At 44.0% G+C, this 17,324-nt stretch overlaps 1 long non-coding RNA gene across 6 annotated transcripts in view; it reads right to left on the bottom strand.

Moving 5' to 3' along the window:
* The window catches only part of LOC146171916 (uncharacterized), a 55,736-nt gene extending 44,881 nt beyond the window's left edge, over positions 1-10,855 (bottom strand). The window contains exons 1-3 of one of the 6 annotated variants that reach the window (XR_014702667.1): positions 10,518-10,593; positions 9,633-9,714; positions 4,646-4,729 (exon numbers count right to left, since the gene is read on the bottom strand). This is a non-coding gene — a long non-coding RNA (uncharacterized LOC146171916). Of the gene's footprint in view, positions 1-2,147; positions 4,730-4,837; positions 4,912-5,027; positions 5,772-7,413; positions 9,715-10,517; positions 10,605-10,639 lie in introns of those variants that run through there. The other 5 variants (XR_014702670.1, XR_014702669.1, XR_014702666.1 and 2 more) reach the window with 5 other exon arrangements.
* Positions 10,856-17,324: the final 6,469 nt, after the last annotated feature.

The following is a 17,324-nucleotide window of genomic DNA, read 5'->3' as shown; positions in this document are numbered from 1 at the left end:
CATTGTTCTTGATCATTGTACTTGGCAGGTTTACCTCTGTTTCCTTGTTGCCTTTAAACTCAGCACTGGGCATTCTGTTGTTCGATGACCGGCGCCTTTGTCGTGATTGGCACATTGTTGCAACAAAATAAACTCTGAAAGTGAATCCAGTGTGCAGATAATGCTGTCAAGTACTGAGTTCTTTTTGGCTGATAGTAAATGATGGAATAAGAACACATGGTTGCAAAGAGCATATGTAGGCTCTTGAAGAAGTTACCTGTGCTCCTTCTGCCATTAGCTTGTTAATCGGTGTGATGAACCACTAGTTTAAGAAACACTATCACCAACCAAATTATTTATTAAAACCCAACGTTTCGCGACCAACTCGGTCCCTTCCTCAGGGGCGACTAAAGATTGAGGCCTGCAGTAGTAGGCAGCGGCCTATGCATAGCCGATCTGAAGAAGAATGGCTATACACGCGCCTTTATTCCAATGTGCTTCCCGCCGTCGAGCTAGCAGGACAAGAGGGTCGGTCAGCACGGAAACGACGAAGCGCCCTCGCATTGTGCTCCCATACGTGGCGGGCACCAGTGAGGCGCTTACACGCATCCTGCGCAAACACGTCTGTGTGTCGCACAAACCTACCTCAACAGTCTGCCGTTTTCTGCCGCAACCAAAAGACCATATTCCCAGAGAAAAATAACCAGGCGTTACTTATAAAATCTCGTGCTCTGCCTCGTATATCGGCGAAACAAAAAATCTCTGTCAGCGCATATTGCAGCACAAAAACGACGCCCAGCAATTGAACTCGAAAAGCAACCCCCCTCGCCGAGCACTGCGAATGCGCCAACCACAAAATCGCCTTTGACGAGGTGAACATACTTGATGTGGAGACCAACCCTTTCAAAAGACGTCACGTCTTTTTTCGGTTCATCCGGCTGACAGCTGCAGCAGTGAACAAGAATCCGGGGACGCTACCCTGGCTCTGCTACACAATTGGACATCGCCACGTGTGCCTGCTACTGCGGGCCTCGAACTTTAGTCGCCCCTGAGGAAGGGACTGAGTTGGACCCGAAACGTCGGGTTCTAATAAAAAATTTGGTTGGTGATGGTGTTTCTTAAACTTTTGTTTCAAGTACCCAACCAGGCGGAGTTACACCAAAGATGTTCTCGTTCAAGTCAATGAACCAATAGGAAAAGCTTTAGGCCTTTCCAGTGACAGGCATTGTAAAGAACCAATGAGTGCGTAGGACAAGTCTATTTGCCATGTTTGAGCCCTGTCAGAGCCTCTATGAAGGCACACAAAGGACCACTTGATAAGAAGTTATCTAGCTCATTTTGGATATGTTGACATTCATCCAGCAGTAGTTATGGCTGATGGCTGACAGGGCCATGTTTGAGCCCTGTCAGAGCCTCTATGAAGGCACACAAAGGACCACTTGATAAGAAGTTATCTAGCTCATTTTGGATATGTTGACATTCATCCAGCAGTAGTTATGGCTGATGGCTGAAATCTGCTTCCAAAAATTGATGTCAACATGCGCAGTTTACTTGTGCAATCCGCTGGTGTTGGCAATACCTGTATTTCTTTTTGTATTTTGTATTTTCCAGTCTACAAGAGTTCTGTTTCTTGCTGTCTTTTTTTGAGACTCACTTTTGACAACTTGGAAAATCTTTCTTTTTGCAGAGTTCAAAGCCTGGAAGGACCATATGGAAATCTATGAAGTGGCTCATTTTGTTAGTGGCAGGAATGGCTCATCTGCATACCATGCAGGGTTTTGCAAATGCACATCTGTTTGTTAGCAGACTTTGAAAAATATGAGGGCTAAGGAACCTGTTCCACATCATGTTCAAAATAGGCTGTGCTTATATGCCTAAGCTGCTTCTGACATTGCCATGGTGCTTTTGATTTTGTATACAAATGCTATCTGAATAAAAGGTGCCTACGTATTTTGTATGTTTAATGACATTGTTAATGATGGTCCCCAAGATACACAGCATTTAATTGATGCTAATTATATGAAGTTAGCTGCATGTTAACCCTGTAACCACCAAATTAACTCTCGAAAAACATACTAACATCGCCAGGTTTAGTTGTAATGTTTTTCATACCATTCTAATTCTAAAAAGTTTCCTTCATTAGTAAAGCATGCTGTCACTTCGCCATCTTTTCTTTTTTTTTTTCTTTTTTTTACCACTTTATGCACATCGCAAACGGGGTCAGAGTAACTGTCAGGTACAAATTCTAGATTGTCAGCGAAGCTGCTGCCTGAACTACTTTACGAAAGAGCTCTTTTTTGTTGAGGCATCACCGCCACCGGCACTCTTTGTGTGTGGCACTATCATGAAATGACTTTTGTCATGCCAAAAATGTGTGCTAAAGACTGAAATGCGCATTTTTTTTCCATGGATAACTATGGCTCTGTAGAGTTGAAAATGCAATCAATGTATTTACCAAATCTATTCCTTTTTCACTGGCAGTGCAAGCAATGTAAGAGCAGGTTGGACAAGTGCCACTTGTCACTGGCAATACTGCCACAATTGCCTATGACAAATGAAGCTCTGAGATAAAGGACTAAGCCAGCATATGGTTTTGTGGATGCGGAAAGTTATGTGTAGTTAGTCAAGTTTGTACACAGTCGTCTGAAAGATTCTCAACATTTTTACAATGATTATTGCAGACCTGCAATGAGACACTAGAATGTTCACTTTTACATAGAAAAGTGATGCTGCTTCAATAGAGGCAATATGCGAAAATGCCCGTATGATATGCAGCAGTATTAGTAGTGCACAATAAAGGTTCTCAAGAGGCTAAAATTGTGGCCCTCCTACAGCCTGGAAATAAAACCCCATATACTTTGCTGATATGCACAGAAATACTGCCTGTTGATAACTAGACATACGCTGCACCTACCTCCACCATCTGTGCTTGCCTTGGATTGCAATGCCTTATGTAACGTGCACAAAGGGATTGTACTTTATTTTGCAATTAATTTCGCATATACATTTTGGTGAACTGTCTGCAGCCACAGGGCCTGCTTTTGAGCTGCATAGATTGTTTTCTCCTCATGGAAGTTTACAGTTGACAAGTGTTCTGTTCGGTTTATGGGGTTTAATGTCTATTGGCTATGAGGGATGCTGTAGTGGACAGCTCCAGAAAATTCTGACCACCTGGGGCTTTTATGTGCACTGACATCGCAAAGTACAAAGCCGCCTTGCATTTCGCCTCCATCAGCTGCCACCGCAGCTGAGAGTAAACCTGTATCTTTGGGATCAGCAATCAAGCTCTCTTATCACTGAGCCACCGCAGCAGGGTACAAGTGAACATGGCTGAAAACAGATCCACGGCATGAAAAGTTTTCCCAGCTGGTGTACCTGTAGGCTTAAGTTCAGGTGTAGAAACATTTTCTACAAGATTTTGCCTTGCAAACAAGCAACATTTGTGCACAACCTGCGCTGTGTGCAAGGAGGCTGCAGTGACAAAGCCGGCACCCGTTTCCAAAGCTAAGGTTAAGCTTGCCAACAAAGCTGCACATGCAAAAAATGAAATGATGCATTTTGAAAACCCCAATGCTCAGCTTCATTCAAAGATGTGTACAAAGCCAAAATTCCTTTCGCCAAACATGAAATCCATGTTTCCTGCATAGCTGTTGTGCATAAGATGCCCATCTGAAAACCGATAATCAAAAGTTTCGCACCTTGCTTAACTGTGAAGAATCCATTTTTATTGCATGCTTCAAGCTTACTCAAGCTGTTGGGCTGTTCCTAATTCGTTAGCATTGTGCAAATTATTGCAGTGCAAGTTTGCCAGCTGCCTAATGTGCATCATTTAAAATGATGCACTCTAGCCCACAACCAAGCTTGAACAAAACTAGCCAGGGTTCTTCAATAAATTTGCATTTCGGAAACACCCTGGAGCCTGAAAGTTGCAAGGAATGGCGATTGTTAAATGGCTTTTTTCAGCTGCACAGTGCCTTCAATAAGCTCAAGCTTATGACACTATTTGGCAGTAAAGTCTTCTACTGGCCTGATTGGTGCACTATCCACAAAAAAGCATTGGCACTCGTGCTGAGCAGGTCTAGAATACGAGATGTTAAATGGTTCACAGGGCAAAGCACAAGCTGCTTTATTCTAGGTGTAGGAAATTACCAACATTACAAAATAGTGAGAGGGTACGTACACAGGACAGGAAAGGAAATGGCCGACTAAATATTCTCAGCCTGTGGAGTCATCTGCCTGACTGTTGGGTCAAACGCTATGCAACCACTAGATAATTCCATTCTTAAAAGCTTGGGCTCGCCTCATGACAAAGGCATTAATATTTCTCTATTTTGCTGCATTAAATAGCCGTATTGCTGACACAAACTGCAAGTCTGCGAAGTGTTCACTAGATAAAACTGCTTTCAAGCAATGTAAACCGTGAACGCCACACTACTTCTACCGTTCCATTAGCACAAGCAGCAAGCATCGGTGCCGGAGAGCTTCTAGCAAAGAACACTCAGAAGCAAACATTCAGAAGCCGCACAAAAAAAGTGCCTCGGTAGTAGTTAAACCGCTTGCGTTTTTCATTCCATACGGTAAATAAAAATGCGGTGCCGTTTCGAATGTTATCAACAAAGCGAGGGGTGAAGACAAGAGCAGTAGCCAAAGGAGAAATCTTCCCTACCGTGGTGGCATTCTATGCCATCAAGAGCAGTTCCCTCGAATACCGTGCGATGGGCCCTACGTAGCCGCCGTGCTCATCAATGTGCTGGGCGAGGAAAAAAGGTTAATAAAGTATATTAAAAGCGACGGAATTCGGGCAAAAACAGCGGCAAGCAGATCAGAATAGAGTTTGGACAGCCAGAGAAAAGCCTACATTTTTTGTCCTGATTCAACCTCCTTAATCCCGGCGTCACCCATTCCTTGGCACTTAGGTGCACACTTCTGAACCTAAGCACAAAGATATAATTTTCATAAAGCACAAACAACCGGCGCAACAAAACGCAACATAACAATCGCGCCGTCGCGAGGACGTGCGGCGGCCCTTTGACGTCTTATGTCCTTACCTGCAAGAAAAAGCAGCACCTTGGATGCGGGACGTGTTATTTATTAGCGAGGACCGTGAAACTTTGTTATGGGTAAACATTCAGGACAAGAAATCTTCAAAAAAGACTGTCACTTATGCGTCTCAGCGCAAAACATGGAGGCAGCCATCTTGAATGTTTTTTTTTCTTTTTTTTTTTTGGTGTACATACACAACAGATGGCGCGAGACGCTACAAAAACGATAATGATGATAATGGCCGCGAATTTTGAAAATTTAATTTGGGCAGAAGGGTGGCGTTTTTCGCTTAAATTAGGCGCAAATCGACGAGTTTATAGGCAGACGCCAGGCATGAAAGGGAGATTCAATTTGTCTACGAAAAAAAATTTACGCCATACATAGCATAAAAACAAATCCCACTAATAGTCCTTTTCGACTTCAATTACACTCGGAGACAACTTATGGCAGTGTGGCCAAGGCTAGGCAGAAAAGGTAAGATAGGCTACTGTTCCCTAGCCTTGGAAAAGGAGCCAACTCACCCCTAGTGACCTTACACTTTCTCTTCAATTTATCCCTTTCACCCGTCCCCTCGCCTTCCACAAGGCAAGAGGACCATGGCTGTCCTCTTTCCTTTCCTGTCTGGCCTTGGCCACAGTGAGAAAAAAAAAAGGGTATCCCTTAGTATATACATAAAATATACTGACAATGAAACATGAACTGATCGCACAGCGCCTAGCTTGTCCGTGCGACCCTCCATAGCAGTTGCAGATCCTGTATGGCCCGAGAACTTCTAAACTGGTTTATTTTATTTCATACATACTGCTAGCCTCCTTTTGGAGGCTGTTGCAGGTTTGGGGCATAATATAGAAACAGCAAATGACAGGAATACTGACAATCCACAGTTGTCTAATTTTTATATAATTCTATATGGCAGTGTGGAACAAGAAATGGAAAAGAAGGATATGATACAATATAATCACACTGAAGACACATGTTTCACTATATTTGTACAGAGGTCAGGCTACACATGTATAGGGTACTCAAGGAACAATTGCCAGCCGTGAACTGAACCCATCTAGTGATGAGCAATTAACCACTTCATCGGCTAAACCATTCCATTCGCGGACCGCCAGGGGAAAGAAGGAGAACGTATCACAGTGTGCTCGATACTCGACTAAATGCTTGGAATGACGCATTCTTTCGTTTCTATGTGGTGACAGTTTAATAAATTTGGAAGCTGTATGCAATCAAGAACATCCACACCGTGCGTGCTGCATAGCAAACAGCCTTCGGATACTTGCCGTTGAATCAAGCTATAATTGGAGTCTCTATAAAAGTCTTGACCATGAACTGCAGTACTTTATGTTGCTTTTCACCTCATCTTGGTTTGCAACTTCAGGTTTAGGTTCATTGCACAGGCAAGTTCTGAGTGCACCTGAGTGTAACTATAGGCAGGGGTGTTGGAAGAGGAGGAAAGGCAGGGAGGTTAACCGAAGAAGAAACCGGTTTGCTACTCTGCACTGGGGGAAGGGGGTAAGTGGATATAAAAGTGATGGGTAAAAGAAAGTTACAGAAATATGAAGTCAGTACTGTCACATCACAGCCATATCACGTCGCATCGCAGCAAAATCACAGTCTACCGATCAGGCCCGTGGTTTTCATGAAGCAGAGCAGTGCCTGGGAGGTCTTCACCGCAGCCAATGGCATATAATCTTGGCATATAATCGCCGCAGCCAATGGCATATAATCTTGATTTCTGTCAGAGGGTGTCCATATAGACACTCTAGTGCAGGGCAAGAGACATTGTATGTGGTCCACTCGCAAAGAATGTGGCCTATAGTCTCGTCAGACCCACAGGTTGCACATGCAGGGCTATTAGCCATACCTATCACAAACGAATTAGAATTTGTGAACGCTACACCAACCCACAGGCAGCACAGCAAAGTTGCTTCACGGGGTAGGCCGTGTAGAATCCGAAGCTTCAGGTCAGGAGCAGGGGTGCCGAGAAGCCTGTTCTGCTTATGATATAATGACAGCACCACATTTAAGCTGCAGTGAATATGTTTTGTTACGAATGTTGCAATAAGTGGGTACCGCACGGTTGCTGATTTATCTATACATAGGAGAGTGTCCCCCTTATATGATACAGGGAAAGAAATAACCACATAGCGATCAAAAGGATGGAGGAAGGAGAGACTGATGACAGCATGCTTTCTTGCCACTGAAAAACTGTGGAATAAAAGAAATCAGGCTAGTGCCAAGAGACGGTTGGTTGGTAACTGGTTTATGGGGTTTAATGCCCCAAGCATCTCGAGTCGCATGACATCAAGAGAAGTGGTTATGGAAAAACCAAGCCCATATAACAGTGCTCTGCACATATAACAGTAGGACAAAAAAAAAAAGACATAACAGAACTTGCCCAGACATAACAGATAAACAAATAAACAGACAAGTGTAGCAGTATAACACCAAAGCATTGTGCCTTACAACATATTTACAAATTGCCTTTTCAAGGTCATGGAATCAAGCATGTTGCATGCAAGGGCAAAAGTGGCTGTAAGCGTGGGAAGAAGGTGACACAAGCCGCTGACAAGGAGAAAGCTTTGAAACAGTTCACAGGAATAGGGAACGTAAGGCACAATGAGCAGGTCAGGCCTGCCATAGTATCAAGGAAGTGACAGTGGCTGCGCACGATTGCGTCGCATGAATGTGAAATGTGTAGCCTCTCAAATGACGTCAATGTATCCATATGCATTTGCATTTTAGCGTGCAGTTGCTGTTTGTTTGCTTTTCTTTTTTTAGCGAAGTGGGGGCTTGACTATGGCAGGCCTGAACTGTTTGAGATCAAGTTAAATATTTATCTAAAGCTTTCCTGAGGCCTAAAACTCCATTCGTGTTGTATCTGCGGAAATACGATTTCCCATCATCATTCTGTTGTTCTGTATACTGATGTCCATTTAAAGCAAGAATAACATCAGGAGAATGTGGCTGCTAATATTTAATTTCGCAACAGATGCTTAAGCTAGGGCAGCGCAAAATGCTGAAGCCAGTCTAGTGCTCAATAATACTGGGTGAGGTTAGAGCATTGAAGGATACTGGTTCATATCTACGGCACTCACACGCCATGCACGACTATCCTATGAGGGTGTGGAGGAGCAAGCAGTCGGAGGTTGCAAGCCCAAGCCACGGATGACAACAAGGACAAGTGAGCGGATGTCTATACCATGAGGTATTGCTAATTTAGGCATCTAGATCATCATCATCATCCTCAGCCTGACTATACCCACTGCAGGGCGAAGGCCTCTCCCATATTCCTCCAATTAACGCGGTCCTGTGCGAGCTGCATCCACTTGACCCCTGCAATCTCGTCCGCCCCCTGCTACGCTTTCCTCCCCTTGGAATCCAGTTTGTTGCCCTAAGCGACCATCACTTATCCTTTCCTCGCGCTACATGTCCTGCCCATGCCCACTTCTTCTTGATTTCCATTAGAATGTCAGTGACTTGAGTTATTTCTCTGACCCACTCTGCACGCTTCCTATCTCTTAACATTACCCCTACCATTTTTCTTTCCATAGCCCTCTGCGTTGTCCTCAACTTTAGTAGAACCCTCTTTGTTAGCTTCCACGTTTCAGTCCCATAGGTAAGTACAGGTAAGATGCAACTGTTGTATGCTTTCCTCTTGAGCGATACCGATAAACTACTAGTCATAATCTGGGAGTACTTGCCAAATGTGCTCAATCCCAGTCTTATTCTCCTTGTTATTTCCCTTTCATGGTCCGGATCTGCTGTTACTACCTGTCCTAAATAGATATATTCGCCTACTACTTCAGTGCTTCGCTACCTAACGTAAACTGTTTTTCCTTCCCAAGGCTATTAAACATTACCTTAGTCTTCTGCATATTGATTTTCAAGCCTACTTTTTTACTTTTCCTGTCTAGGTCATCATTTTTTGCAATTCATCCCCTGAGTTACTTAGCAAGGCAATGTCATCAGCAAATCGCAGATTACTGAGGTATTCTCCATCTACTCTTATCCCTAACTGCTCGCATTCTAGATGTCTTCTTTCTTAGATTCTAGCATCTAGATGTCACTGCATAAATTGTTCATGGTTTTTTGTGCACCTATTTCTGCTTACAGCTTTTTCTTTGCTTGTATTGTAAGTTATTTGTGTTTATTTGATGAATCCCCCTCCCTATGTAATGCCCGCAAAGGCCCTTAGGGTATTTGAAATAAATAAATAAATAAAAAAAATATATGGGTGTGTAGTGCTAACAGTAAGTGCTGGAGTAGCTCGGTGCAGTAAGCAGCCAACAAGTGTGGCAGTTACGAGACGTAGTGTTGGGTTGAGCGCTGGGGTATTATAGCGTATAAGTGTGTATTGCAACCCAGATTCAATTTCAGTTTGGTGGAATGACTATGCAGGTAATTCATTGGGTATAGGGTGTGGCATGTCCAGACGATACCAACGACAATGGCAACAATGTGGCCTCACAGATTGACACTCATATGTTTTAATTGTTGCTATAAATGTTTTTCAGTCACTTAACAAATTGCTATCCATAGCAGAAACGATACTCATGCACTGAAAAATAAAATGAAAATACTGAATATAATGCACATATATATACCTTGGTACATGTACTGTACATGTAGGGAGCCAAGGATGCGAAAGTTGTCCAGAATAAACGAGCGGCTGCGTCTCCAAGACTGCTGAAAGTAAAAACAAAAAATGGCATAGACACATGTAAACACTGAAATGAAGTGAGTGCTCTACAAAGCAGCGTTGCATATGAGATATCAGCCCAAGTTTAAAGTCTACTAACACGTATACAGTAACAAGGCAGCTGCAAGTGACCTGAAGGAAGTTAAGCAAGCTACCTTCCTGGCCGCATTTTGGCAGCTCGCTGCATTCGTTACTCTGGGCCTCAAGCGAACTACTGTATATTGTGTCATAGTGTATATATATACTTTTTATTTTTACCTACCCTGTCCTTTCTCCCTATCATTCACCTCTCTGATTTCCTCTACCCCTTCCTCGCTATCCCTTTAATTCCACCGCCCCTGTTCAGGTGCTTCAGATATCAGATACCGGGGCTGGCAAACATCTTTTCTTTCCTTTTGTATATGTAATAAAATAACCACTAAAACAACAAATGCTGCTAATGCTAATCATCTTAAATTAGAATCAGATAAGCAGCAAGCTGACACAGTATAGTGCCTACGTTGTCGTGTAGCATTGTCGCAAGTTCCTGACAGAAAAATAAAATGTATTTGCGCAAAGCTTTGTTGGAAACAATTTCATTCCTTCCAAAGTCATTTTTGCTATACTGCTTATATATCGATACATGTTCTGATAAAACACGCGAGTTTTGCACCGTCTCCAGATTGCTTTCCAAAGCTAGAAGGTGGCATCCATGCCACAGAGATATAAGTAATTGACAAATTGCACGCTAATTTCGATCTGTCATATCTGCAATTGCTCAAAAACAATTAAGTACCGGGTTGCTGTTTACCTTAATTCACTGCTGAATGACACCTCTCGCATTGATTTCGCGGACAAAAATGGACACGACACCCACCTACCGCTGCACTCAGCGCACTATGTCAAAAAACAACAGCAATGACAATGGCTTACGTGAGAAGCGACGGCCGATGTCAGATCGTTGACGCAGACATCGCAAATTTGCTCGGTACCCATGAATCGAACGTCCGACTTTTGCAGTTGAATGGTTTAATGCACTGCCTGCAATGGTTTAATGAGGGTGCGTTGCACTACCTCCGCTGCAGCAAAACCACGCCAATAAACTGAGAGACTTTACAAACACTATAGTGTTCAATTCTAGAACACTATACAAACACTGCCCGAATGCGCCGACGACGGGCGAAAAAAAAAGAAAAGCCCGCCAGCCCGCCTCAAATCTGGGGACAAATTCAGACTCAACTAGGCACATAATAGTCAACATTTAGGTACTTTGTAAAAACATGGCGTTCAACGCGTTTGGGGAAATCTAGGGACAAACTTTTAGCCGAAAAAACCCTATTCATGGCGGGTTTGCTACACCAGACCTTCTTTATTGGAATGCTCCGTCGCTTCTGCGCATGCGCCAGCTGAAAGAAGTGAGGAGGAATAATTTGCCGAATGTGACGTAGCCTTGTTTTGTTTTCTTTGTAAAATGTCTGCCGCTTCTCGTCGCCGTTTCAAGCGATAGGCCGATAGAACCATGGTAGAACAAATGGTAGCGTAACTCCCATAGAAGCCTGCGTGTAGACCTGAACTTGCAGAGAGCCGGCTCCGTGAACTGCGCATGCGCGCACAGAACCAAAGTGGAAAGGAGGACGCGTTAATTCTCTCGACGGATGTGACGTCAAACAACTTTTAGTATTTGCTTTTTTCTGGAAATAAGCCTCAAACCCAGATGTCAATTACCCCGTTTCGAACCACCGCACCCGAGCAAAAGCTGGCGCGCTTTTCGGGCAACGGGTGTTCGCGCCTTGCGAGCCCTAGGTCGCTTTTCATGCGTCGGCTTGTTGTAGTTTGCGGGGCACCATCCCGATAGATGCAAATTCGGTGAAAATCTGATTCAGTTTGTGGATTGTTGCCCTAAATTCAACAGCGTAGCCTTCGGTCCTGTCCCTGGCCTGTCTGCAGCCTCCGACTACGGTGAGTCGTACGCGAATGATGGTGTTTCGTACATGCCCGCGAGCTCTAGGTAAAGCATTTGTCGGCGTTCTGCTACCGTCTTGCAGCTTTTTTAACGAGTTTTTACACGGCAGTGCAGCTATGCGGTAGTCACAATTACTGACGCGGCGTAATCACGCGACAGTCTCCGGGCGAAGGCATGTGGAGACTGCATAATGGCGTCGATCCCGTTTCTTCGCGCTTGAAACAACCGTTGCTTGCATTACCTGCTGCTGTGCACCGATCAGTCGCCGGTTGCTGTTGTCTTCGGGGTGCACTGGGGTATTGGGACGTACGCGGCGACTTACAGATGATGTGAAACTATTTGCGAGTCAAGAGTCACGGAAGTTTGTAATTTGCTTTTCTTTTTTTTCTTTTTTCTTTTTTTTTTTTTAAGATTCTTCGTTTGTGGTCTAGTTTGTTTGGGCAGTAGCAGGCATTTTGTTGTGGTGCGCCAGCGTGAACGCGCTGGTTTATGATCAGGAGGTTTTATTGCCTTCCTCGCAGCTTCAGCAGATAGAGTGGCTGGGCCCATAGAAACGGTCGTGCTTCCGTCAAAAAACTGTCGTAAGGTATTTATCTATGCGGCCCATACGTGGTGCTGCAGTGCAAGAGGTCAGCTTCTTTACAGTGTCGACGAAGTGCTAAAGAAGGGGAGTTGCTGGCTAGCTGAGAGATAGTATAAATGTAAACTGGCCCAGTGCGAAATGAGCCCCGGAGTGAAACGAGCCTACTGCTCAGCATAAAATTGCTACAAGATACGGGCGTATACCCGCACGAATTTATTGTGCTTATATGCTCACACGTTCCACTGTCGAGTACTCACATCGGTGCATGCAGCAATGAGGGTGACTCTTCGGCTATCATAGGTTCTTTCCCATGAGAGTATCTGCCCTTTTACTACGAAAATAACTGCATTGGTAGAACTCGCTGAGCTTATTTATATAGATTTAACACTTCAGATGCATGTCGCTACCGCAGAGTTCCCTAATATATATCTTTTGCTTGCTCCAACAGCGTCATCACTTTGAGAAAACTGGGAATGATAGCAGAAACAATGCCTCCATAAATAGTGGGCAGTGCTTGGCTTCAAGCTGCTGTCAAGGCCATTGACAGCTTATTTGAAAACAAAGCAATAATTAACCTGAGGTGGTACGTTTTGTTGAGGGGAGTGAGGCACCGTTGCATGTACAGCCTTTGTCAAAAGTGTAGAGCCCGGGGGGGTCCGCTTCTGAGCCGAATAGTGGCACTGATGTAGAATTAGTTGAGGCCTTTCCCACTGAAGGGGGTAGGACAAAAAATCTTCTTGCCATCAACAAAGTTGGAATACCAGAAATTCATTACAAGCCGCAGGAACTGGCCCAGAAGCAGAACCCCTGGGCTCTACACATTTGACAAAGACTGTACCTCGTAATCCTGTCAAAGAGCTTGGCAGTTGCTGCTATAAGCACTCTTGATTACAATTCCATGCAAGCCGCAGCATATTCCGCACTTACTGCACACATGATTTACCTTAGTCTCTTTGTTTGCTATTTCAGTGTTTTGCAAGTGTGCTAAATAGTATTTGTATTTGTGCTAGCATTGACTGCTAGTCTCGTTACTGCCTTTTTCCTTCTGCGGCAGGCACTCTCACTTGCTTTACTCAAATCAAATTCTACTGTGAGTGAGTTTGCTGAATTTATGCAAACTAAATGTAATTGCTGTATTACTCTCATTTATTTACATTTACAGAGGCAAGGAATACTCTGGGCCGACGTACGAGTTTCCTCCACCAGTTGGATTCCGCCGCTACCTCAGTAGTGCAGTGAGCTGTGACTGGTGTGACCAAATGGACACTCTCACTTCTACTGGTTTAGAGTGTGCTCCTAGTTAAGTTTAAAATATCTTGCTTGCAATGTATTAAATCTTGTTGTGGAATATTGTCACCCTTGCATTTGCTGATATGTTATTATTAGGAAAGCATTCAGAGTGATTTTGGACGCATGATTTGCAGTGGCGGGAGGTCGAGAAGCACAAATGTGTGACTGCAATTTTTTGCCCCTCTAGTTTTCAGCCTTTAGAATTAAAGCAACAGATTGATATGTGAACAGGCCTGGCATGGATTAAAGAGTTTGTCATATACAACAACACTTGACCCTTAAGGGGTCAAGCTCAGATAACCACACAGCTGTGGTTATCTGAGCAAAAGTTCTCTGTATGTGATGGTGTCCGAAACACGGCATTGTCTTAAGTAACTTGGCATGGAATCGGCCACTTCTTGCATTCTCTTGACAGCATCTATTGTAATGTGTGCTAGGCGACATGCCTTCGGATCTGTCTGCAGCAGTTGCCTTGATGTATCAAGATGGGGTGGTTGTTGCGAGTTGGAAATTCCTATTCTCCAGACTACACCAATAAAATGCAGTGAAGCCAAATACCAGGAACCAATGTGTTATGTGGTTCATTGTGAAGGCTTGCCATTCTCGTAACTTTGCCAAATTGCTAGAAACATTATTTTTAAGCCCGGTCTTCTTTTGCTCATAGCATAACTCATTTCGTGCATTTGTCAACTTTTTGTGGTTTATGGTTGGCACATTTTGCAGAGGGTGACAAAATTTGAGCTGGTGTGCCACGAAGGTTAAATATCTGTTTATTGAACTCTTCTCGGGAAGCTACATGCAAATACTGCCTAATGTGGCTGTGGGGGCTTTGCACTTGATTGATGTACCGGTGCATTACTTGTGGCAGCTGGTCTACATTGTACAGGACTGCCACTTTGAGGAGCACCAGCACTGCTATGAAGCAGATTCACAGCATTGTTCCTGGTGGAGGCAAACCACTGTAGATGTCCTCATTCCAGTGCAGCTTCAGCCAGTGAATTTCACAATGCCCGTGTTGGACAAACAAGAGGCCTATGAACTTGAGCATTTCACTTAGTCATTTCTTCCAAAAATCCGTCAAAACAAGCAACCTGTTGGTTTCCCCAAAATCCCTGTACAATCATATTTATTTTTATTTCTACAAATAGTTTGTATAAGCTGGAGAGCCTTCACTCAAGTATACACTAGGTTCCTATCTACGTAAAAACTACACGCTTGTGTGCCAGTGTCAGCAGATCGTTGCTAACGATTGTGGAAACCCTCCTAAACAGAGATAAAACTGAGGACATGCAGCGATCATGTGTACATACTCAAAAGCAAGTGGGTACGGAAACTATGTGCACCTTTGACCACTAGTTGACATTACAGGTGGTTGTAGTACCTGAATCGCTAAAAGCTGAAATCAGAGCTTCTTCTGACAGACTCTTCTGGCTTCTTTGCTGCTAGTGCGATAAAAAAAATCTGTAGCTGAAGTTGCTGAATCACACAATTTCAGTGTTTTTTGTTGTGCGGCCTGACATGAACATTTCTTCATCTAAGCTGCCACCATTCTTCAGATACAGATCACTTGTGTGTCACCACTTGGTGCGATGTTACTCTGTGTCACCAGGGGTAGAGACAGACAATTGGAGGAGGAGGATACGCTACAACAGGACATGTACTTGCAGACTAACAGGAAAAATAAGGAGGCCTTAGGAAAGCTAAAGAATACGGTAAACGCCGCCATGAGGCTCACTGAAAGAATCGCCAATCTAAAGAGAGGATTGCAGGAAAAGGAGTCAAGTCATTTGGTACAGGCATTCGTGATCAGTAGAACAGTTTATGCGACGCCTTGTATGAATATGGACGTGACGGAGGAAAACAAGGTGGACGCTATGATTAGGCTGGCGTATAAGGCGGCCCTTGGGTTACCTAACATTGCTTCTACCGAAAGTCTGTGGGATTCATCATCATCAGCCTGACTATACCCATTGCACTGTCCCATATTTCCCCACTTAACCCGGTTCTGTGCTAGTTGCATCCGCTTCACCCCTGCGAACTTCTTAATCCGCCCATCTAACTTTCTGCCGCCCCCTGCTACGCTTTCCTTCCCTTGGAATCCAGTTTGTTACCCTCAGCGACCATCGGTTATCCTCTCTTCGCACTACATGTCCGGCCCATGTCCATTTCTTCTTAATTTCCACTAGAATGTCGGTAACTTGAGTTATTTCTCTGACCCACTGTGCACGCTTCCTCTCTCTTAATGTTACCTCTACCATTTTTCGTTCCATAGCCCTCTGGGTTGTCCTCAACTTAAGTAGAACTCTCTTGGTTAGCCTCCACGTTTCAGCCCCATAGGTGAGTACAGGTAAGATACAACTGTTGTATACTTTCCTCTTGAGCGATAACGATAAGCTGCTAGTCATAATCTGCGAGTGCTTGCGAAGTGCGCTCCATCCCAATCCTGTTCTTCTTGTTATTTCCTTTTCATGGTCCGGATCTGCGGGTACTGCCTGTCCAAAGTAGACATATTCGCCTACTACTTCCAGTACTTCGCTACCTAATGTAGACTGCTGTTCCTTTCTGAGGCTGTTGAACATTACCTTAGTCTTCTGCATATTGATTTTCAAGCCTACCTTTCTACTTTTCCTGTCTGGGTCATCAATCATTATTTGCCGTTCATCCCCCGAGTTGCTTAGCAAGGCAATGTCATCAGCAAATCGCAGATTACTGAGGTATTCTCCATCTACCCTTATCCCTCACTGCTCCCATTCCAAGTCTCTGAATACTTCCTCTAAGCAAGCTGTGAATAGTACTGGGGAGATTGTGTCTCCTTGCCTAACACCTTTCTTTATCGAAATTTTGTTACTTTCTTTATGCAGAACTATGGTTGCTGTGCAGCCACTATATATATCTTCCAGCACTTCAACGTACGGCTCGTCTACCCCCTGATTTCGCAATGCCTGCATCACCGCCGAGGTTTCAACTGAGTCAAATGCTTTTTCGTAATCAATGAATGCTATGTATAAGGGCTGGTTATATTCCGAGCATTTTTCGATCACCTGATTGATGGTATGGATATGATCGATAGTAGAGTACCGTTTCTGAAGCCCTGCTTGATCCTTTGCTTGATTGCAGTCTAAGGTTGCCCTGATTCTATTAGCGATTACCTTAGTAAACACCTTATACGTAACAGACAGTAAGCTGATTGGTCTAATTTTTAAGGTTCTTAGCATCCCCTTTCTTATGAATGAGGATAATGTTTGCGTTCTTCCATAGTTCCGGTACTATTGATGACACCAGGCACTGCGTATACAGGGTAGCCAGTTTTTCTAGCACGATATCTGCCCAGCACAGCCGCCCCGGGAAATACATACTTGCCACTCACATTGCCACTGCTTTCCTCCGTCCCCATTCCAACATGCGAGAGCTGTCATTGGAATCTTGCGAGCAGTTGCATGGTTGTGCTGTTTACCTTTAAATCTGTCAGTGAAGAACTTAGTGATAGATACTGATTGATAATGATAGTGACAGTGATGATAATGACAGAGATTACTATGATGTCATGACGTTACCAGGCGACTCGAGCGCATGTGAAAGTTAACCTTATCCAGTCGTCAGTGCAGCGCCTTTGATTTGGCGTTTGCTCTAACGCCACATGACACAGCATACAAAAGCAGACGCAGTACAGCAAGCATCAGCAGCATTTCAAATTGGTTTACAGGAAAGAAAAGGCGTATCTCACACTTCTCCGCGAACACCTGAATCGAGCCATAAGGAAAACGAGGAAGGAGGTGCCATAG

Source organism: Amblyomma maculatum, unplaced genomic scaffold (genome assembly GCF_055883805.1).
Source record: "Amblyomma maculatum isolate TAMU_Amacu unplaced genomic scaffold, ASM5588380v1 scaffold_15, whole genome shotgun sequence".
NCBI classification, from domain to species: Eukaryota; Metazoa; Arthropoda; class Arachnida; order Ixodida; family Ixodidae; genus Amblyomma; species Amblyomma maculatum.
Note: the sequence above shows the minus strand (reverse complement) of the source record. Positions and strands in the feature narration are given on the sequence as shown.